General features: G+C 38.8%; 1 pseudogene across 1 annotated transcript; it reads left to right on the forward strand.

The window, feature by feature from the left end:
• Window positions 1-907: 907 nt before the first annotated feature.
• Window positions 908-25,368, forward strand: LOC309792486 (pre-B-cell leukemia transcription factor 3-like; annotated as a pseudogene). Its single transcript has 2 exons — window positions 908-989; window positions 24,394-25,368. The product of its transcript is annotated as a pre-B-cell leukemia transcription factor 3-like (transcript).

Below are 25,368 nucleotides of genomic sequence, written 5' to 3' on the forward strand. Positions count from 1 at the left end.
GGTAGAGATCTGATGACGTGATGAGTTGACTTTAAAAATTTGTGCAATGCTCTTTTTCTGGGCAGCTTGCTATGCATGTTGGTAGGGAATTTTATCACATGCAGTTACAACCCTCTCCCAGCCTGGGTCTTCTTGAACTAACCATCATTTCAGGTAGAACTACTAGGATCAAACTCTATGTCTCAGGTAAAGGGCCCTGGTATTAACAGTGTCCTCCTTCCAGTCACAAGTCACATAACTGTGGTGAATAAAATTAGGTGCTTTCCTTTATCTTTCCTTACTCAGCCCTTGCAGCCAATTTCCAGTGCTCCATTCAGACCAAAACCAAAAATGTCAAGACTATTCATCGCCTCCACTTGTTTACTTGTTAACTAAATTTCCAAGTACACACCCCCGAGGCATGGTAAATTCCTGCTGAAAAAGGGGTGATGGTGGTGAAGTGACTGAAGGGGCTAGTAAGTACTGTGACCTATGGCTATCTTCCTCAGCTGGTGCTTCCTAGAACATTCCACCATGGCTCTCAAGCCCAAACCACAGGCATGTACTTCTAGCACCAGTGCTGGGTCTTCACCCAAAGAGAGTTAATGGGCTTCAGACATCAGACACCACTGACATGTGACAAAGCAGCTCACTGCAGCTGAAGGTGAAGACCTGCCAGTTGGGCAGAGGTTTAATTGTGCCTAGGAAACTAATCTTCCATGGTCCCCGTGGCCACACCGGCAGCAAGGCTCTAGTATTCCCACTCCGTGGGATCTTCAGGAAGTATGGTTTTCCTTTCCCAGTTCATCTTCCCATTCTCCTGAGTCTGGTTCTCTTACACAGAACATAGTGGTTGAATGGTGGTTCTCCAAAAAGGTATATCCACATCCTACTCCTGGAACTTGTGAATGTGACCTTCTTTGGCAAAATGGCCTTTGAAGATGTAATTAAGTTAGAAACCCGGAATGAGATCATCCTGGATTTAGAGTGGGCCCTAAATCCAATGACAGGTATCCTTATACGAGAGAGGCAGAGGGAGATTTGAGATAGACACAGAGGGAAGGCCATATGAAAGATAGGAAGAGACTGGAGTGATGCAGCTACAAGCCAAGGAATGCTGGCAACCCTGGAAGCCAGGAGAGATGCATGGGACAGTTTTTCCCTCAGAGCCACCAGAAGGAACCAACCCTGCTGATACCTTGGTTTTGGACTTCTGACCTCCAGGACTGAAGAATAAACTTCTGTTGTTTTAAGACACCAAGTTTGAGGGTCATTTGTTTTGCCAGCATTAGGAAACTAATTCACAGTATAAAAAAGTAAAAATGGTTCATCCTAGGACATAGCCAGGCTTTAAGTAGCAAAGAGGTTGATAAAGGTCTGTAGTTCAGTATTCAGCAAAACAGGCATGTGCCTATGGTTACAGGAGTGCTGGGATTAGCTCTTTTAAAATAAAGCCTTTTCCACCAGCTGCACTGTATTCCTAATTTCATATTTAGAGATTATTTACATATATTTAGAGATTATTTCCTTATCCCCTGTTAAAAAAGTGTTTTTTGAGAAAAGTCACACATTATCTTATAAGTTAAATCCATCAGTCTAGCTCCTTTTTCATTTTTAGCTGTTTATTCAATAGTATGCACTTCTATATGCTTGGTAGTATACTAAGCACCTTAAATGCACTACCTTGTTTAACTTCTACAGAATTCTGTGAGGAAGGCACTATTGCTGTTTTACAGATGAGGAAATGGAGAAAACAATGCCATTAAGGGTCTCACTTGTCTGAGATGATATATTTATTAAGTGGCAGAACCAGGCTATGAGCTGCTCTGAGTCTGGTTCCCAAAGCCTCTGTTATTAACTACTATGATGCTTTTGCTAGATTGCCTTCAGAGGATGGTTTGATGGATAAAGAGCAGAAAGCACAGGTCACAAGATAGGAAAGGAATGTGGAGGGAGGAGCAAAAGGAGATAAAAAACATAAAAAATAAGGTTTTAAGACACCAAAACCAAACCTATACATTTAGAACTTGAATCAGTTCTTGTGTTAATGAGGCCAAAGGTCATGCATTTCACCTCTGCATGTTTTATCCTTGCTCAAGTCTAGAGAAAGCTTAGATTGTCTAAGCAGAGTCTGTAGCCATCCATGGTTCTCTAACAACCTGCCAAAAATTTATAAATGCATGGACTTAATTAAAAGGAATATGAATAAAGCAGAACTGATGATTACAAATCCAGTGCATTCCCTGATGATGGGTGTTTGTCCCCCCCCCCCCGCCCCATTCATATGTTGAAGCCCTAATCCCCAACATGAGATCTGGAGGTGGGGCCTTTGGGAGGTAATTGGGTCATGAGGGTGGAGCCGTCATGAATGGGATTAGTGCCCTTATAAGAAAGACACAAGAGAGGTGCTCTCTCTCTCCCTGCCATGTGAGGATACAGCAAAACGGCAGTCTATAAACCAGGAAGAAGGCCTCCACCATAACCTGACTATGCTGGCACCCTGATCTCAGTCTTCCAGCCGCCAGAACTGTGAGAAATAAATGTTTGTTGTTTAAGCCAATGGTCATTTATTATAGCAGCCTGAGCAGACCAAGACAATGGGTCAGCAGCATTTTCTTTGTGTGTGAAGGAAAGCACTCTGGTCTTGATGACTCATAAGCAGGGAGAGTAGGAGTGAAAAAGAAATCTGAGGCACTGCATAGAAACTACCCTTCTGCTTAAACGAGTACACTAATAAAAGCAAGCAACAAATGATTCAGTTCTCATTCTTTGAAAACAATCACTTGTGAATTTCTAGATGTTAGTGAAAACTTCTAAGTGTTGCAAAACTGCTTTAGTGCATAATTGGGTTCTCATTTCACTCTTGGTCTAAGGTAACTTTCTCACTTTGAACTTCTACATTTTATTTTATCATCAGTTAGTTTTCAGAAAGCAATTTCAGTAAGTGCTTAACTTAATTTACATCCACAGAATGACACATAGGGCTCTACTAACATAGCCTTCATGTAATCGGGCCTCCACACACCTTGATCTGTCTACATGGTATACTTCTGCTTTCGTGTGCAGCTTTCTCATTCAAGCACTCTATTAAAATGCTCTGCTTCCTACACTACAGAGACAATAAGAATAGAAGCAGTTTTGGCTCCTTCATAGACAAGGAAGTTCACTCCCTGATTATTAAAAGCTTTTTGTTACCTGCCCATCGTTTTGTGCAACCGTGCTGCTACTCTACCGAGACGCATCAAATACGTAAGCCCCACGCTCCATAGAGATAGTTCACGTTTTCTGGAGGAGTTCTATTTCGTACAATTCTCTCTTCTTAAATAAAGGCAATTTGCATTTTCCTATCCTCATAAGATTTTTCAAATATATTAATTCTCAAAAAATAGTATCATAGGTCCTTTAAAAAGTCTTGTTCAAAAGTCAGCTTCACAAATGTGTGTATTCATTATAAATTATGTTTTCATAAAGTCAAATGTAAAAGAGCACGAACAGCTGGAAGGTGGTACAAAAATCTTATTCTGACTAGAAATGCAAGTCATAAGGAAATTTTTGACATATATAGACATTTCATTCTGTATTGCTTTACTTTTGATTACGGTAGGGAAGCACTTTTACAGAATTAGCAAAAAATGACTACGTTATTTTAAAGATAACTAAGCTCAAGAATGAAATTCCACTTTTAATAGATGGCATAGTCTTGTGGTTTTGAAGCCACAAACAGATTAATGAAAAGCATTTAAATCTATTCAAGTCTGGAGAAAACTGGGATTGTCTAAGCAGAGACTGAAAACAGTTTAAGATTAGTAAGAAAAATTAATAAATTTGAGTATTATATTTTACAAGTATTACTTTATATGTTTTTTATATTATAGTATTAGTAGTTAATATTTACATCCACCCATTTTAGTGAGTTACATATTTAAAAATTAATGGAAAATGGATATATTGGCTCTCAGTAAATTTAGTGTACCGTAAGTCTAGCTGTATGGACCGTGAGACTACACTTGAGGCTGCTTCTGTATTGATATGTACCTGGATAGCAGGTATTACTTTGGAGGAAAGAAAATAACTTCAGGCCTATGATGTTGCGAGTAAGCATGACTTCAAAGAACTGACTTTGAGTTAAAACTTAAAGGATAAATGTAATGTCACCAGGTATGAAACGATTCCAGGACTCTTCATGAGTATTAGGGGTAAGTGGTGTTAATACTCCAATTAGGAAGTACCTTTCTTTCCTCATACACATCAGCAACAGACTGCAAGGACATATCAGAGATATGCAGAGTGTGCATCTTGGTCTTTGGAGACCAGACCGTTCAGTTACATTTTGTAACGGCCTAAGAATTTAATTTTGAAGGCAATTCTAAATGTGAATTCTCCACCTTATTGATAGAAATTGGGCTATTTATTATAAAAACGTAAAAATTAAGTAAAATATATAATTAGCATTATACTAGCAGAGGCAAATTTAGAATTCAGGACTTCACAATCATGGTTAAGATTACTGTAATGCAACTCTGTTAATTAACTAAAATTTCCTTTAACTCACACATCTGTCTTTTATTTCTCAAAACATTTTTCTAGTATTTCATCAGAGCATGATATCAGAAGAGTAAATCTTGTATCAAAGAACTTTGCTAATTCTTAGTAACTCTGGCATAAGGTTTAAGGAGAAACAGAATGAAATTTTCATAAACTTCTGCTTTCCTTAACTCCTAAGACCACTCTAGAGAATAAGTATTTATAGATATTATTTAAAAATTTGGATTGAAAGAGACCAGGATTATATGTCATGGATTTTATCAAAACTTAAACAGCTTCATTAGAAAAGCACAGAGGCCTCCCACACTCGTGGTTTAATTTCACAATTATCTAGATATCTATCAACAAAACTCTAAGTAGTTGTTAACTACAGATGTCAAGGTCTGACAGTTTCACTTTCAGTTTTCAGAATATCTACTGTTCCAGTGGTGTAAGAACATCATTAGAACTCTACAAAATAATTAGTTATAATTGTACCTTCCATTAAATTCAGTACTAGAGAAATCTAGAAGACACAATTCACTATGGAATTGGACTAAATTCTTCTGGGGGGTTCTGAATTTCAAATGAAGGCATCTTTGCAAGTCAGACTGAACTCCTCATTACTCTGTGATGCAGGCTCCTCCAAATGGCAGCAGAAATGTATTACTGTCTAGAAATTCTACAGTGGTGCTAAAATTTTATGGTTCTGTAGAGATAAGGACAAATTAAAAGAAATATATTCTTAGAAGAATAGTATTATTTAAAATAAAAATGCTGTCATGACTGCTTACCAGGATAGCTTCTCTAGAATACTAAGTTCTTTGCGATTTTCAGTACATTATTTACATATTAGAATTGTATTTTTTCAATGTGCAAAAAATAAGTGAATTGTTTCAAAATATGACATTTTTGTGTATTATTCAACAAAATTAACATATGTAATTAGTAGGTGGATATGCTCAAATACAAATGTTTGATAAGCTTTGATTATGAACAAAGTATGTCGATTATAAAAAAACTCAACTATTCAAAACTTCATGCAACTATAGTGACCAAATTAATACTGGAGGGGAAAGAAAGGGAGTCAAGTGATTCTAGCATTTTCCATAAGGAAGGATCCAAGGGTGAATGGTAAAATCACTAACCATGTTCAAGACTATCAGACATGTGGGTCTGGGACAGATGGGTGGAAGAGGAAAATAATGAATATACCAATGGACACCATGGATTTGAGATGCCCAAGATGCCAGTGGGATAGTCTTCTAAGTTCAGCTCATAAGTCACTTCCCCTATGAAACTCTGCCAAACACTCCCACCTCCAAATGGAATCAGTTTCTCTTCTGGGATCACACAGCACTTTGTATTTTGATAATATCATAACTATATTTTGTTCGTAGGTACTCGTATGATTGCACTATTTAAGTTATTTGTCTTCATATTTCTCCTGTGGTACCGATCATCTTTATCAGAGCTGTTTATAAGTTCTTCCCCAATCTCACCACTTGAAGGTCCATCTTACTCATTTTTGTATTCCTAATGCCAACACAGCGAGCATCTACACATAGCTGATGCTCAGTAAACAATGGCTAAATGAATCCTCTTATGATAATAGCACAATGTTAATATAACTCCCAGTCAAAATTTCTTCTTAATGTTTTACTTAACAGAATGCATTCATTTAATAAACATTGACTGAATATTAATTTCCATGAACGATGCTAGCATGGGAATATTAATATGAATATGATAAGCTCCCCATTCTCCTGAAAGTCTTGACTAGTGCAGTACTATGGATCAAACTTTTCATTAAATGCCTTCAGTGGTAAGATTTCATATTTGGGGGGCTTCCCTGGTGGCCCAGTGGTTAAGAATCCGCCTGCCAATGCAGGGGACACGGGTTCGAGTCCTGGTCCGGGAAGATCCCACCTGCCGTGGAGCAGCTAAGCCCATGCACCACAACTACTGAGCCTGTGCTCTAGAGCCCGCGAGCCACAACTACTGAGCCCGTGTGCCACAACTACTGAAGCCCGTGTGCCCTAGAGCCCGTGCTCAGCAACAAGAGAAGCCACCGCAATGAAAGGCCTACTCACTGCAACAAAGAGTAGCCCCCGCTCTCCACAACTAGAGAAAGCCCGCTCACAGCAACGAAGACCCAACACAGCCAAAAATAAATAAATAAATAAATAAATTAAAAAAAAATTTCTTGGAATAACACATACCATGGGCCGTGCCAAGATTCTGATCCCTCTGAAGCTATGCTTTGCCTGTTTCACAATTTTGCTGAGGGTTCTCCTGATGCAGAAACTTACCCTACTGTATCAAACACAAACATTCTTTTTATGATGCAAACTGCAGGCTATCTATTCCTTTTATATGATGCTTACATATTCCCAGCTTGGTTTATTTTCCACATAATATGCTCTCTGTCATATGCATATACCATATAAAAATTCTGTTAATGGCCTAGTACCAAAGCTGTGTCTGTTGGTGAATCAGTTATTTTCTGTACAATTCTACCTCACTTGATACGTTAAAAATCTACCAAAAATATAAATACAGAGCAAGAGTATCTTTATGGTATGTATATACTTATTATTTTAAATGTTAGCTTACACAGTTTCAAACTACAGCGCTATAAAGTGGGAAAAATAGTTTTTTTATTGTGTTACTAAGTCAAATTCATGCTTGCTTACCTGGTAAAAAATAAGAAAGCAATTAATATACAAGCCAAGATGGTGCCTAAACCTGCTTCAGTTTTGTTTGGTTTTAAAATATTGAAAGGGATAAATACAAACCAAAGGCCGCTCATATTTTCAATGGTAAGTACTGATGAGGAAATACCGGCACTATTGACCCCACTGACGCCATTAGAATACTTGTGAGTCTAAAGGTTTACATGACATTATTGGTACCTGAAACAGATTCTATATGTCTTACAGAGGGACTGTATCCAATTCCTTAATATTGATACAACCTACAGACCTGAAGTGCTTAGCATAGTGCTTTATTTATAGTTAAGACTCAATATATACTTCATTAACTGAATTATAAGACAAATGGTCTCTCTGTTACCAAGAGAAATTTTCACTTCGGGGAGTCCATGAGCTGAAGGCAACTTTGAAAGCCTGTAAAAGAGCGAGCTACTCTTCTCCAAAAGTAATGAAGTCTGACGGTTTGAAGCCTATAATAAGATACTGACTTAACGCTAATTTTCTAATAATACGGTATTGCTAAATCCCTAATATGGGGTCATTGATAGGAAAAACATAAAAAGGAGTCACATGTATAAATGTGTGCCCAGGGCCTAACACGTGACCCTGACAATGTGCCATTTCCATTCTAGATAGAGAAAAAACAGAATCCCTGTCTCTAAGCCCTAGTCAATTTTCTTATCATCATTCAAGGTCAACATGATTAGTCTCTCCTTTCGAGTTTTAGACATTTTATGTACTACTTCTTCCTTTACCCAAATGCATACAATAATAAAATTCTGATGTTTCTTTCTCCATTTTATTTAGCGTAATTTTTTTTACAACTCAGACCCAATTTTCAAACCCCACAAATAGATTCAGTCTGATATACTGTAAAAAGCACTGGATTGAAGTCAAGAGGCTTGGGAGACCTAAATTCTAGTTCCTCCTGTACCACGAAAGAGACAAATCCCTAGGCTTTGCAAGGCTTCAGCTTCCTTGTTTATAGAATAAGGGGATTGGAAAATCATCTCTCTGGTCCTGTTAGGCAATAAAATGCGATGATTCTGCGACTGTTTCCTTTTCTCACCTAAGAATACAAGTCTGCCACACAAGAGGCTAAAGAATTTGAGTGTTAAGGATTCCCTATTGCTTGAACTGCTCTCTTCCTTTGGATTCAGGGACAGAAATCTCCTGTTTCTTGTATCCCCCTTTGCTGCTCGTCTGCTGACCTCATAAGTACTTTTCCATTTGGGGCAGTACTACCTCTGTTCACTCTACACTATTTCTCTAGGTGATTTTACCCAAACTGTGGCTTCAACTACCATCAGATGCTGATGCCTCTCCTCACATCAGTATTGCCAACCACCTCCTGGATGCTTTCCAGGTGCTTCTGATTTACTATAATCCCAACGGAACTGTCATTTCCCCCAACAAATTTGCTTTTTCTGTATCCTTTGTGAGAAACCGGAGAGTCATCCTAAACTCTCCCTTCCCCCTTGCTTTCCACACCAGATCAGTCACCAACTTGTGCTGATTTTACCTCCTAAAATATTTTCTGGAATTGTTGTTGTTATGGCTTGAGTATTTGTGCCTCCCCCCGCACCCCATTCATACGTTGAAACCCTAACTCCCAGTGCGAATGTATTTGGCCAAGGGATGCCTCTAAGGAAGTAATAAGGTTAAATGAGATAATAAGGGTGGGGGCCTGACTCAACAGGGTTAGCGTCCTTAAAAGAGACATCAGAGAGCTTGTTCTCTCCACATGCACACACAGAGGAAAGAATAAGGGAAGGCACAGCAAAAGGCAGCCATCTACAAGCTGGAATGAGAGCCCTCGCAGAACCCAAACCTGACAGCATCGAGAGCTTGTACTTCTAGGCTCCAGCGCTGTGAGAAGATAAATTTCTGTTGTTAGGCCACTCGGTCTACGCTACTGTGTTATGGCGGCCCGAGCAGACTTCCCTCCATCTGCTACCATTACCCCAGGGCAGGTCATCACAATCTCTTCCCTATAGTCTGGCCACGCGCTCATCAACCCAGCACCGTATCACTGTGGGTGAGAGTCAGATCACTGGGATTGAGTCCTTGCCCTGCCCCTGACTGTGTAAACTTGAGCAAGTTACTTAATCTGTGTGTCAGTAATTTCCCTGCAAAATGAGACTATTAACAACAGGGTTGCTCCAACGAGGTGATACATGTAAAATGCTTACAACAGTGCTTGGCATATTACGTGCATTCAATGAAAGTTAGCTGTTATTATCCTCCACATTATCAAAATAAGCCACCTCGACCACAGAGTTGCCCATGTCAGTCCACAGGCTCCCCACCAGTGACGGGATAAAGTCCAGGCTCCTTAGCATGACTTATGGGCTCCATGCAAACCTGCAAGGTCCACGACAAGAACTCGTGTGAACCTTTCACGCCTACTCTGGGCTCATTTGTATCGTTCCTTAGCCACACTGTGCTCCAGCAGTACTGAACTCCAGGTAGCTCCCCGCAGGTTCTTTAATTCTCAGGACTGCTTTCCTCTGCCCTCTGCCTGTAATGCCCCTTGTCTCATCTTTGCTCTTTTCATACTTTATGCAAGTCTTTGTCATAACACTTGACGATTATAATACAGAACTGATCTATTTGTTGTCTTTGTTTCCTATTAGACAGAAAACTCAATATCAGAGACCAGTTCTTACCTTTTTTGTATCACAGTATTTAATAATCTGACATACAATTAACATTCAATAAATGTCTGACAAACTGAACTGTGGAATTCGGACCACGTTTTCCATACTTAGCACTACTATCTTAGTTCAGCCTTTTATTTCTCATGTGAAGCAATGCAAAGAATTTCCTGTCTCTAATATCTCTTTTATCCTTACCACCCCTTAAAGAGCCGACATAACTGTCCTCCTGAAACACAAATATCTTACCTTACACGTCCTAGATTCAAAACCTCTGGGCTTCCCACTACGTAAGAACAAAATCTAATCTCTCTAACAAGGAACACAGCTCTTTCAGTTTACCTCTTTGCCTTATTTATCTTTACGCTCCTGAACTCTTGCTACACTCAACTTCTTACTGCTGCTGGAACAAGCTCCACCCTTTCATACTTCCCGCCTGCGCATACAGGTCCCTTTGCCAGGAATGCCCTTCTCTCTTACACCTGGAAAATTTGCATTCATTCTATATAGCCTAATTTTCATAAGTCACCTCCTGTACTAAGCCTTTCTTGGATTTCTGCTGGGAGAATTAGTTGCTTGCTCCTCTCTGTTCCCATAGTACACTTTTTATTCTGATATTATAATACTTACTAAATGTTATTATAACTTTGTCTGTCTTACCCATTTGAGTTCAAGGGCAAGGACTGAATCATACTCATCTTTGTATATCTTGGGACCTAGAACTGCATCTGATGTACAGTAAGCACTCAATATGTACAAACATTTAAAAATAAATAAAAGAATGGCTAGAAAAAATGAGATGAACCTCTCAAATGCCTTATTGAATATCATACTGTCATACTGAGAATATATACCGAGTAAAATCATATTAGATCACTATTTTTCAAACTGTAGGTCATGATCCATTATGAAAAGAATTCATATAATTGAAAACCTCAGAGGGCATCACATACAGTAGGGGTGGGTACTAGTTCACACAATTTTGTTTCAGTTGCTTGTATGTATGTGTGTTTGTGTACTAGTTGAAATGTAAAATGCTTTTGCCACTGTGGAGTGTGGTTTTAAAAATCAGCTTGGAAAACACTGCATGTGATCATTTCTTAGTTTAGTATAGCTTATTATTTTTTTAATGACCTCAACTATAATATAATGCCCATGACAGAGTTTGGGGAACATTCAGTGAGATGTGAAAATATGTTAGGCAGACTGGGTTCACAGCACAGCTCACAGTGATACCTTATAAAACTTTCCCTAAACAAATCTACTGTATCTATTTAATTCAATTAGGACCCTTTACATATTTCAATGTTATATGTGGCAGTATAAGAAGAGATATTTCAGTAGTCTTGTTAAAATCCTTAGATATCACAGGATATTTGGAATCAGCTTGGGTTCATGTTTGGACATTAGCTTTGGCTTGTTTTATTTATCAGTTTATCCACTGATTCAAGTTAACTGAATCCGTAAGAGAGTAATTTACAAACAATATCAATTTATTGATTTATAATAGGAAATACTAATTTCAGCCACAAAGATTTATTAAGTCTCTTCTGCATGCCAGGGAGTGAGCTATATATGCAGGAAAGCAGATGCCAATTGTTTATATTAGGCATCTTTTCCTAGTAGAAGGATACTCTCAGGAGACACTGCTTAGCACTACACCTTGCTCCTAACAGACATTAACAACTATTAGTTGAATAAAATTAGAGGCTAGAATGACATCCAGAGGCAAGAAAGAGGGGAAAGCTGGAGAGACAATAATAGGTCTTTATCTATTTCCCATTTTTTCCATTACCACTGGTCATCATCATTGAGACACCCTCTCCCTAGAAGCCACTGGCTACATAAAGACGTACTTCCTCTTCAGCATTTCTACTGTAGATGATGCAGACTTATAGCCGTTGTGTCTACCTGTCTTTTACCAAAAAAAACTTTTTTTAAACAAATGTGAGAGAAACAAATCCAAAAAACGGAATCTTATAATTTAATTACTTAGAGAAGTGGATATATGGGGGCTCCTTCTAATCATGTTCCATAAATAGCACAGCCCAGCTTTGATGAGAGCTTAAAACTATGCTAAGTACTAAGTAGTACTATACTAGGTACTTAGCACTTACTACTATACTAAGTAGTATGTCCTTGTTGTCTTCCCCCCACCTCTTAAAATGTAAGCATTCCTTGAGGGCAGACACCATTTCACTCCTGTATCACTGGTACCTAGGGCAGTGCCTGGAACACAGCAGTGCTTAGTAAAATTTTGTTTACTGACTGGCTACAAAACATTCTACTTAGATCATCTCATTTTCTCAGCAAAACACATATGCTTTGAAATGTAATTAATCAAATGTTGTTATTTTGCAGGTATTTTCCAATTATTTAAATAAAATATTTACTATATTGGTCAACCAGAGGCATTACATTGGAAAGTGTTTTAGCAACTGGATAGCCTCAAAAATGCTTACATTAATACCAAGTTTGCAATGATGGAAACATCTGATATGTGCACTGTCCAGTAAGGTAACTACTTGTCACATGTGGCTACTGAGTACTTTATATGCGGCCACTGCAGCAAGAACTAGATTTTTAATTTCATTTTAGTGACTTTAACGTTAAATTTAAATGGCTACATGCAAGTACTGGCTATCAGACCACACAATGCAACAACTCTAACTGTGAAAGTTAGATGTGAGCAAGGAAATGACAGACTGTTAAATGTTGTTAGAAGATGAAATGCAAGGTGGACTGAGGCAGGAGCCATATTACAAAGAAACCCATTTTAAGGTTGAATAATATAAAATTTCCAATATTCAACCAGTTTTGATTTTAAAAAGAAACACCTGGCAATTTTATATACTATACGTGCTATGAAATTTAAAACATTTTGTATTCTGCTAAGCTCTGTGCAAAGCAACAGGGATTTTAAAATTTAAGACAACCCAGTCAATTCTAAATCATTATTAACAGTATAAATAAGAAATAACCTCTACATAATCTACATTCCATTTATCATCAGATTCACAGCTTACCTTATGTTTCACAATACTGTCCTACTGCAGGCAGCCGAACAACTAAGATAGTTTGAAAGATCAATTATATTTATACACTAAAGTTAACTGCATTTAAACTGCACAGGTGCAAAGCATCTGTGTTCTTTTCCTCTCAATTTTAAGAGAAGACAAATTGTCAAAATTAGTTTATTTGAATGTCATATCAGAGAATTATTTTGATTAAAATACATACTTATCAATAAAATCTTTCTCTTTGGTCAATATTTACCAGCATAGGAGCAAGGACATATATACAGTGACTTGAAAAAAAAATCTTTCCCAATCTTATATTAGATTTTCGGATCTTCTTGAATTCCTTCTCTGTTCTCTAGGTGCCTTTTAAAATCTCATTTCTGACAATATAAAATCATAGTTCCTTTGCTTTAGTCTGGTATTTGGTTATACTGTATTAACAAAATATAATCTAGAATTTAGAATAGATATTACATTTTCTTTATTTTTATATTGAGAATTACATGAAAATATCAATCTTTCATGTAATATAATTTTAGTTAAAGATAAAGAACATCTTCTACAATAGTACAACCATATCCATTCCCCTATGTTATATTTGGGAAAAAAAGAAATGATCTTTAGTGGTATTCTTATTAGAACTTATCCCAGTTTCAGCACATTAGCATTTTATTTCCAAGTTTAAATTAGGCAGCCATGTATAATGACATTTCCCTACACCAGAATCACAAAGTTGAGTGGCTGAGAATACATTAGTCTTCAGATGAAATGAACTGCCTAGGACACTGCCACGTGGAAAGAGTCAGGAACAAAGCCATAACTATGATCACAGCATCAGAAGATTCAAAGTTGTTTTATCTTCAGCTTTTAAGAACATTTTTCACCTTAAAAGTTTTAAGCCTTTACCTGTGATACTGTTGGGAACGATGCATACAAAAATAGATACACAATTAAAACTTTAGTGCTATTATTTTTTAAAAAAATGAATTCCTAGGCATTTTATATAGTACAAAACAACTGCAACAATTCAAGATTTTAAGCATTAAAAGAAAGAAACTCTTATCGCCCAGTCTCTTAAAGGGATTACCTGCACTAAATTATTCAACTTGACCTAGTCATTTTTAATACACCACGATAGGTAAAAATGACAAACAACAGCAAGATAAGTTTTTCTAGCAGGTGGATGCGACTCTTACAGGAACAACAGGAATTTCCTTTTGGGCAGAAAAGAGCATTTAGGCTTTCCCACTCCAGTGTGGTTACAACTATTCCCAGGCAGAGGCTCCTCCTGACCTCTGTGGCATGTCAGCCTCTGTGATTGTCTTTTAATATACAGCAGGACACACGAAGTCTGTTATGTTCTTCTTTGTATTCCCAGGATCCACGCCAGTGTCTGGCAGATAATAATAATTTAATAATGTTTGTTAAATAAATTTAGCAATAGTTGGAAGAAAATCCTTTGTTTCCACAGAAGGATACCACTGGCTTTCTGGGGAGGCAAGTCCATGATGAAGCTAGATGAAACCACCTAAGGTCACCACAATGCCAAGACATTGATTGACTTTAAAAAATCCAGTTGTTGAATCAATCAATACTATTTACAGTAACGTGAAAGATAGAAAACTCTCTTATTATAAACATGTTCTAAGATTCTACAACATGTTTTGGTTTTCCGTTTCAGCTTCTAATAATTCCTTTGAACTAAGTTTGACCTAAATGTTGCTTTAAATGGATCCTTTGAATGGAATATTGTTTTCTCACTTTAGAAAATTTAAAAGGATACGGAATCTAATTCGCAAGGAAACACCAGACAAACCCCAAATGAGGAGCATTCTTCTAAAAAAGGGGAGGAAGAACAGAATGTTCTTCCAGAATGTCAATGCCATAAAAGACAAAGTCTATGGAAATGTTACAGGTTAAAAGAGACTAAAGGTACACAACTAAATGCATAACCCCATGCTCAATCCTGTACTGGGAAGGGGCAAAATGGCATAAAGGGCATTACTGAATCAACTGACAAAACTGGAAATACCAAGAGTAAAGTATCAATGTTAAACGTACTGAAGTTTGTTAACTGTACTTCTCAGGAATTACACACTTCAGAATTTAGGAATGTAGGGCTATGATGTATGTAAGCTACCCTTGAATGATTTAGAAAAGATACAGTGTGTGTAGATACATGCATGTATGTATCTACAAACACATGCTCTGAGAGAGAGCGAGCACACAGGAGTATAAATGATAAAGCAAATGAGACAAAATATCTTAATAGACAAATCTAGGTAAAAGGTATATAGGTATTCTTCTTCTTGTTTTTCTCAACTTACCAACTTATAAGTTTTGAAATTACTTTCAAATGAATAAAAACAGGTAATCAAAAAAGGACATTCTTTTTTCTCAGTAAATTCTTTAAAGGTGGCCAACTCCAACAGTTCTTCCTGGTTCTGCTGTGAGTCTTTTCCCCCGTTTGTTTAAAATGTTAATTCTCATATAAATAATTGTTTTTGTTTTATTTACATTGTTCAAACACTCTAACTCCTTCTGCATTTACTTTCAAATAAAATAGCAGAGGTAATTTACAACCTTTCCAAACAGAAGCAATAGGTGCAACCCAGTGGTTCTAGGCTTTATATAAGTTAATCATATACCATTAACAATATTTTCAGAGCACTGTGATAACCTCTGTAAGATCTACAAAAGTGAGTTTAAGACCCAAACTCTGCCCTTCAGTACATAAAAATCCAGCGGGAGATAAAGATATAAACTATGATCTGAAAAAAGGGGCGGAATCAACAAAGGTGATATTTCTATTGTTGCATAACATATTTCCCCCGAACTTGGTAGCCTAAAACAATAAACATTTATTATTTCATAAAGTCTCTGTGGCCAAGAATCCAGGAGGGCTTAGCTGGTCTAGCTGCAGACAAGATGTGGGCTGGGCCTCCAGTCCTTCTAGGGCTTGACTAGGGCTGCAAGATCAACTTCCCAGGTGGCTCACTCGCACGCACGCCAGGCAAGTTCGTGCTGGCTGTTGGGAGGAGGCCTGAGTTCCGCATCACATGGGCTTCTCCACAGGGCTCCTCCAGTACACGCATGACATGGCAGCTGGCCTCCCTGAGAGTGAGTGATTCACTCACTCTCAGGGAGGCCAGAGAGCACGACGGAAGCCACAACGTCTTTTACGACCTAGCCTCAGAAGTCACACGCTGTCGTTTCCACAATATCCTACTGGTTACACTGGTCAATCCTACTTCGTACAGGACGGGACTTCACAAGGGCATGAATAACAAGGGGCAGGAATCACCAGGGGCCATCTTGGGAGCTGACCACCACAAAAGATAGAAAATACCAAGGGAGTACCAACAAGGTGCAAATAACTCCATTCCTTGGGCTGCCAGTGATAAAAAAAAATATTAGGTTATCTCTGGGGTATAACCTTTTAAATTTAGTTCTTCACTCAGAAAGTAAGCCAGTAACTGTAACAGAGAATACAACAGCCTGGCAATGTTCCTCCCTCTTTTAACTACGCATACACTAGAATGTATCCAAAGAGAGCTTTACAGTTTCTTATAATCAAGATACTGGGGCCCCACAACTTACACTCATATGTACTACTTCAGGTGGGCACATAAGTCTCAGTCCGTACAGAGGTGTGCCGTACACTCCTTAATATGAAGCTAGGTGTAGAATTGCCCCTAACCAGTAAATACCTCAAACACAAGAGAGTCTTATCACGTTCACATTCACAGAATTACAGAATCCTTGAATTACAAGGGATTTTAGAAAACCTCATCCCTTCTTTTAAAGAAGCAGGAATGAAAACTTTAGGCAACACAGGTCCAGACCAATGCACATCCCCACGACGTTCCAACAACCACTACCTAGTGTATACTCAACACGTATGCTTAAATTCTCTCTAGCAACAACAGACCTTCAGCAAATCCTTTCTCAACTAAATGTACTAAGATAGTTTCAACCCAAAATAATGCATGAGGTGCATGTGTTTCTAATGGAAATGATGCATTAATTCTGATCCACTTATAATTTATTGTTCTTCTGTGATTAGTGGAAGGCACATAAAAGATGACTGGAATAATGCAGCCAGCATAAACAAGTACCGCACTTGATATGAACCTCATTGCTCTATAGTCAATTGTGTATTATGGCATAAAGCATGTAGGTGAACAACTACTGGACCAGTCAGAGGACCTTCATTTTACTATCAGTTCCGCTCCTAGATAGCTGTAGGAGGTGAATGACTTCTTTATACTTTCTTGGCCTCTGTGTTATTTGTAAAACAAAGGCTCGGGTTGAATTGTGTCCTGTAAAAAGATTCACAGTACCTGTGAATACAACCTTATTTGGAAATTGAATCTCAGCAGTTGATAAATTAAGATGAAGTCATTTAGGGTGTGACTGTGTCCATATGAAAGGGGGAAATTTGGACACAGAGACAGAAATGCACACAGGGAAAATGCCATGCGAACATGAAAACAGAATTTGGGGTGATAACAACTATTAAGCCAAGGAACACCGAAGTCTGCCGGTGAACAACCAAAACTAGGATGGAACAGATTCTTCCTGACAGTCCTCACAGTGAGCCAACCACGTGACACCTTGATGTGGACTTCTAGACACCAGAACTGTGACCCAATACATTTCTGTTGTTTAAGCCATCTGGTTTTCGGTACTTCGTTACGGCACCCCTAGCAAACTAATACAGAAGAGACGACCTCTTAACATTCCAGAAGGTCTAAAATTGAGTAATTCTATGAAATACTACAAATGTTCAGGAAGATTTCTCATATTCAGCTGTTTACAGTATACCACCAGTCTTTCAACAGAAAACAGAAAAGGTCCTCTGTAACTATATTCAAGGGATGGCAAACTTCTTCTACAGAGTCAGATAGTAAGTATTTTAGGCTTTGTAGGATATATAAGATCTGTCACATATTATTTTTTAAAAACTCTTTAAAAATCACTTAGTCCAAGGGACATACAAAAACAGGCCTCATTCCACATTTGACCCACGGGGTAAGTCTGCTCACCCACGATGTGTAGGGCTAACGAGCCTCTTTTTCCTTGGGTTCCTTTTCCTCATAGTTCCAAGCCCAGGGAAACTATTTCACATTCTTTTCACAACTAGATGGAAGATATTTTACACTAGACAAGGCATGCTTCCCAAGTTCTTAGAGCTAGTTGTCCCTTCTTGACTGTTATAACTATTACACTGTAGTAGTCCAGAGTGCAGTTACTCTCCATTAAGGAGGAGGCATGCACATGCAAATTACTTGTGACTGTCAACTACACACTCTCAGAAGCACCAGTACCCCATGATAGTTCCAGGGACATTCCCAAGAATACCCCAAGGATATGCTGCTTTCACATCTCACAAAATGATTAACATCTAGAGGTTTAAACAGTTAAGGTACTTTTCATAATCACCAGGTACTGTGGATCTGATAGCAGGGCTAAGTATATGTATAGAAAGCAAGACAAAGGCCAGAGACTTAAAGTTTCAAGGTGATGCCACAGGCTATTACTGTTGCTTTTCCTTCTCTTTTTCTAAATTGGGCCACTGCTGTTTTCTCACTAAAGGAGCTGGTTTCTGTAAAGTGAATAATGTAGTACCTAGCATAAAACAGGTGCTTCATAAATGTTAAGGCCCTCTCTCCTTCTTTAACTGGGCTACTCATGTGTTTTACAAAGTGAAGATAGAAAAACAAGATGGATGATTTTCCTGTTGCTTAGGAAAAATAACTAAAGCTTGTTTAGAGAATATACCTGAAAATGCAAGGTGAAAGAAGCCAGCTTTCTGGTATGCATGCGTGTTGGAATGGCTCAGGGTGATGTAGGGTCAGGTGAAAAGGACTGAGAAGTGGAAGGAAAAGGGGTTACCATGGCCATAGTGGTAAAATAAAGGAAGACACTTCTAACCTGATTTATTTAAAATACCACATCATATAACTTAATTGATTATTTATTAAGAAAAGATTCCTATAACCCATTCCTGGTTTGTTCTCCTATAACAAAAATTTTCCGTTTTGAAAAAACAACAAATAATAAACAGCATCTATAAGGCTGGAAAATGGGCCCTGTATTAGTTTGCTTGGGCTGCCATAACAGAATACCAAAGACTGAGTGGTTTACACATCAGCGATTTATTTCCTCACAGTTGGAAGCTGGAAGTCCAAGACCAAGGTGTTACCAGGTTGGTTTCTTCGGAGGCTTTTCTCCTTCGTTTACAGATGGTTGTTTTCTCACTGGGCCCTCATGTGGTCTTCCCTCTCTACATGGTACATCTGTGTCCTGATCTCCTCCTCTTATAAGAACACCAGTCGTAATGGGTTAGGACCCACCCTAAAGATTTCATTTTAACTTAATCACGCCTTTAAAGAACTTATCTGCACATACAGTCATATTCTCAGGTACTGGAGGTTAAAGCTTCAACATATGAATTTTGGCGGGGGGGGGGCACAATTCAGCCCATAACAGGCCCAAACTTTAATTTGTCAGCACTGTAGTTTGCATTTATAGTACAATGACTGCATCTCTATTTATCTACATGTCACATAAGCAAATGAAGTAATACAGCATGATGACCTCAATTTATTAAAAAGCATCTCTTTTCCCTATAGAAACCCAAATCTATAAATTGCACACAAAGTGTGGTGATCTACTTGATAATTTGCCAGGGCTGGCCCACATAGTAGGCGGACCACAAGGAGCACCAAAGTCCCCTTTCTGAATCACTGCTTCCTCACTGGCTTGCCATAAAACCTAAAATTCTTCCATTCTATTCCTTCACTGGCATTCTGTTTCCTCTGAAAATGTAATATATTAAGCGATCATTAGCCACTAACACCTTAGGGTAGAACAACTAAGATCTCAGTCTTAAAATAACTAATTCCATCATAATGGAATTTTCTTTATTATTGCTCTGCTATTGGAGTGTTAACGACAGTCTTCTTTAATAATAATTCTAGTATAGGTCATTCAAGTTTTTTTTAAGATAGAGACAAATATCATGTATAAAAACATTTCCTCAACTAATAAAGAAACCTGAGGAGATTAAGAGAAAGGTGATGAATTAACATTTTTGAGTACCTGCTCTGTATCATGTACTCTGCTATGTACTTTAGAAAGCAAATCATTCAATCTTAAAAATAATTCTACAGAGTAGTATTAACCCCATTTACAGATGAGGAAACGGGTTCAGGTAAGTTAATATCACAGAGTTTGCTGATAGGTAAGGAGAGATTAAAACCCATGTCTGGTTCTGTGGCTTGCCTGTTGGGGACCTGTGGTCAAACTCCTAGTGCTGAGCTCCAGTTTCCTCATTTTAAGAAATGAAGGTAACAATGGAACCCTACTTTCTACAGCACTATGATGAAGTTTAAATGAGTAATGTGCATACATAGTAGCGTGGTGGAAGGCAGCAGAGGCAATGTGCAGCCTCTGAAACCAGGCCAGAAACCCTGTCGCCTTTTGCTCTTGCCCCCTTGGAACACTCCTGCTGCCTCGTTAAAAAGTCCAAGGGAGACTATGAATGAGGAGAGACGGCTTGGAGACAGAGAGACAGGCCCAGCTGAGACGCAGCATCCTGGCCTCAGACCCTTCAGCCCCAGGCCAGCTGCCAACTCACCGCAGCTGCATTAGTGGACCCAGGTGAGACCAAGAGAACTTTAGAGTCACCTATAGAATTAGCAGACACTATAAATCATTTTTAAAGCCACAGAGTACAGAAGATGCTAGGGATACTGCTAAGCATCCTACAATGCACAGGATAGCCCACTGCCCCCCAGAAGAATTATGGTCCCAAATGTCAATAGTGCTGAGGTTGAGAAACTCTGTTATAATGTGTCACAGAATGGTGGCAAGGATTAAGACAGCAGTGGGGAGAGGTGGAGAAGTGCTTAGATTCTGGATATATTTTAAAATATTTTAAAAGTAGAGCTGACTGTATTTGCTGAGGGATTAAATGTATAGTACAAGGGAAAAGGATTCCTATCAAAGATGACATCAAGGTTTCTCATCTGAGCAATTAGAAGAATGAAGTGCTTCGTACTGAGATGAGAAAGGATGTGGGAGTAGCGGGTAGGGAACAAGTGCTTTGTTTTTATTTGGGAGTGAGAAGTAACTGATGGAATTCAAGCATTCGGTTTTGGACATACTAAATTTGAAATATCTATCTACTTGGCGCCAAGTGAATAAATATATCAGGTAGGCAAATGGATATGAGTCTGAAGTTCAGGGGCAAGGTTGGGGCTAGAGAAAACTTGGGACTCTTAGCATCTGTATAGTATCTAAAGCTACAGAACAGGCTAATATTATTTAGAGAGCAAACGCAAACTGCGAAGAGCTCTGAGGCATTCCAATGTTTAAAGAGGAGGAGCCAGTAAAAGATCCTAAGAAGAAGAAGAAGACAACTTGAGGTAAGAGGAGGAGAGAAGAGAATGATCAACTGTGTCAAATGCTGCTCAGGTGTCAAAAGGAAAATGAGGACTAAGAAATGACCACCAAACCTGGCAACACAGATGCCGACACTGATGTGGAAATGAACAGTTTTGGTGGGGACATAGGAATGAAAATCTGACTCGCCTGGACTCCCAAGACTTAACAGTAGAGGAAGGTAGAGATAGGAGCTGTAAACAGTGATCCACTCTCTCCAGGCCTCTGTAAAGCTGAGTAAAGAAACAATAATATCTGGAGGGGATTTTTTTTTTCTTCCAACTTCTTGTTTTACATATGCACATACAGAAAAGTTTACAGTATGACAACTCCCCTTATATCCACCCCAGAGATTCAAATTTTAACACTATCATATTAGTTTTTCCTGTATATACATATACACATATACACACACACATTTCTGAATACTGAAGATAACTTCACCTCTACATATACTTCAGATATACCTCCTTTAAAAAAGGCCTTTCTCCTGCATAACCGTGATAACCATTAACACACCCAGGAGAATAAAAAATATATTCCCAAATATATTCTATAGCCAGGCATACTCAAATTCTCCCAATGTGTTTTACAGCAGTTTTGTTTTTCTTTTTTTCAAACTAGGATTTAATCCAAGTCCATGAATTGCATTTGGTTATCAGGTTTCTTTGGTCTCTCTCAATGACTTTTTAAAAAGACCTGTTTTATAAAATGGATTGGATTGATTCTTTGTTATGACATTTAACTTGTTCTTCTATCCTGGAAGGGAAGTCTTTGAGGGTAGTATATACATTTATTATTCCTGGCACAATATCCTAAAATTAACATTTCCCAATTTTCTGATATCTCTCTGCAAAGCCCTCCAGTTTCAGAAAATTCTCAATTTACCCCAAGATTTTTTTAAAAAATTAACTGCCACCTATTAGTTCTGAAGACTCAACTGAGCAACTTTCAGGGCTTATACACTCTATATTCAGAAAAAATATACTACCATCTTTCATTTACTATAAGAATTCAAGGGAGATCTCATCTTAAAGCTAATCAGTACCCAAACCATACAACATTTTGTTGATTAACCACAACAAATTACATTTAGAAAGTAAAATGAATTATCTGGAATTTCTTTCCTGATTAGCAAAATAGTGCCTCCTAATACTTGAGGGTGAAAGCTACTGTTAAATATGCCTACATGACTGGAAATTATAACAGCCAGATGAGTTCACTGGGCTGGTGCTGGCATGTTCTGTATGCCCTTCTGTCTATGTAGTAAACAGCTTAAATACAGACGAAAAATTTGATTATACTCATACTTGGGCTTCTATAACTGGTCATTCATGTATAAATTCTTTAAACAACTTAATGAACATTCTTTAAGCAACTTAAAATGCAAATCGACCCAACAATTTTTACAGCTGTAATTCCAAGGAACATTTAGGTGCTGTCAATTTATCTTAAAACATTTTCTGCCATAATCTTCAAACTATTGTCTTTTCCACGGTGTCGGAAAACATTAAAAATAGAATGTTTTATACAAATGAATTTTATACTCTTTAATTCAATGAACATTTCAAGTTCCCTCTAACTTGCATTGCTATTTTTTTTATCTTACAAAACCTGAAATTATTTAGCATGTTATATGAGATCTAAATTATGACAAAATAAGTGAGTTCATCTCATATGATGAAATAAATGAGTAAAATAAAATGGTGAATGATTTTTAGTGCCTTGGCATTGGAATCTGCATCAAACCACTGGCGCTTACTTAGACAGATGGAGACTCCTTTGGGCCTATGGACCATCTCAGGGCGGTAAGTGCCCTTCGCCAGCCGTCTAGTCCACCTCATCCTGATTACAAACCCTCCCTTGAATAAATCAGAAGCTGGGAATCAGACTTTAAGAAACACCTTCCCTAAGACCAGAATTACTAATTCATATAAAAATCAAAACTGTAGCTATTATTACCTTATAAGAAGTCAGCCTGTAGATCACTTGAACTTTCGCAGACTATCTGGAAGACCATAATCATGCTATGTAAACTTTAGATTTAGACGCAGAGCTAGACAGGAGGGAGGGACCAACCAGCAGCAGAAAATCATCCTCTCAATTTATTCTCCAGCTAGGAAATTATACAGTAATATATACAAAAATACAGTTATTTCACAGAACTACCTTATTACTTTAATAATTTTAATGGGATATTAAACATTACTGAATTACTTGCTCTCATATGAAGCAACGTGAGGTAACAAAATGAAACTAACGTTATATATTTGTGGCAGCTGCCTACAAGATGGGCTCCAGTGGGCCCTGCCGCCTGGTACTTACAGCCTGTGTACATCCCTCCCACACTGTATCAAGGTGGATCTGTACAACACAGTGATGCTGTGTCGCTTCTAAGGCTATATTATAAGAGACACTGAGGTTTCTGCCACTCTCTCAGACACTTGCTCCGGGGGAAAGCCAGCTGTCATGTTGTGAGGACACTCAAGCAGCCTTCAGATGAATGCAACCACATGAGAACCTGAACTGGAACCACTCAGCTAAACCACTCCCAGTTTCCTGACCATCAAAAACTATGTGAAATAATAAATGTTTGTCTTTTAAGCTGTTTTGGGGAAATTTCTTACAAAGCAAAGGATACTATAATAATATATACTCATTTGACTGGTTGAAGTTATAACTCTGTAACTTCTCATTTAGGTATTAAAAGTCACAGCATGCTGATGCAATGTAAGGTAGTAAAACAATCCACTAACAAATACCTACTGAGTACCACTGAGGGCAAAAAAGCTCTCATACTCCACGTGAAACTTCCTCAGGGTAACAGTCACGGCTGACCTCTAACTTCTCATTAACTCCTCCCTAGGCAGGAGGGAGTAACTGGTCTGATGACAAGTTAGAAGGAATTCTGAGGCTCAGCTCCTTCTCCTCTCCTTTCCATTTCGCACTTGTCTGGCTGGAGAGAGCCATGTGTTCTGGTCTGCGGTCACACAGTACACGTAGTGGGACAAGCTCTACTCTTGAAGACACTGAAACCTGAGGTTTAAGTCTGCGTGATTCTGCAGCGCAACACTAGGAAGCTCAGTGTTGCTGCAAACCTCAGCCGCATTTTGCAAACAACTTTTTCGGTAATTAAACTTACATTTGGGCGGACTCTGGGGGGGCTCACGCCAAGGAGTACTTCCCACAGCTTCTGCTGCCCGTGTCCTTGTCCCCACGGTAAGCCACAGCCACCGCCCGCCTCTGCAGGAGACCCTCCAACACTAGGTCTCAGCATCAGAGGAGCCCAGGAGGGGGACCCTCCCGATCCCCAGCTAATGAGACGGGACAATATGCTTTTGGCAGAAGGGGTTTCGGGTCCTGAGAAAGGCATGTAATGAATTCACTACACACGTGAGGAACCTTCTCCGAGAACAGAGCAGACCACGTCCCGTTTCCCCAAAAGAGACAGAAAGAATGGTGGGCATCATCCATCGAAAATTCAGTTCCACTCAGATGCAGCTCAAACAGAGCACTTGTGAAGCAGTTATGATTTTAAGATCAAGGTTCCTTGATGCCAGACGAAAAAGGCGTTAAGTTCGTAAACAGGCCACAGAAATCTTGAATGAATACTTCTACTCACACCTCAGCAACCCCTACCGCAGTGAAGAAGCCAAAGAGGAGCTGGCCAAGAAATGCAGCATCACAGCGTCACAGGTACCCAACTGGTTTGGCAACAGACGAATCAGGTACAAGAAGAACATCGGCAAGTTTCGGGAAGAGGCCCATCTCCACGCTGCAGACAGCTGTGACAACTGCACACGCAGTGGCCGCAGCCGTGTAGAACCACCAGACCGACTCGCCCACCACGCCAGATTCCGGTGGGTACCCGCCGTCATGCGACCCATCAGATGGGGGGCTGCACTGATGGCCTTGGAGGAAATTCACTGTACAGTCCACATGATTTAAACGCTGATGGAGGCTGGCAGGACGCGACAACTCCATCTTCTGTGACTTCTCCTACAGAAGGCCCAGAAGTGTGCA

This window comes from Mesoplodon mirus (genome assembly GCF_964341445.2).
Source record: "Mesoplodon mirus genome assembly, chromosome: 17".
Classification (NCBI taxonomy): Eukaryota; Metazoa; Chordata; class Mammalia; order Artiodactyla; family Ziphiidae; genus Mesoplodon; species Mesoplodon mirus.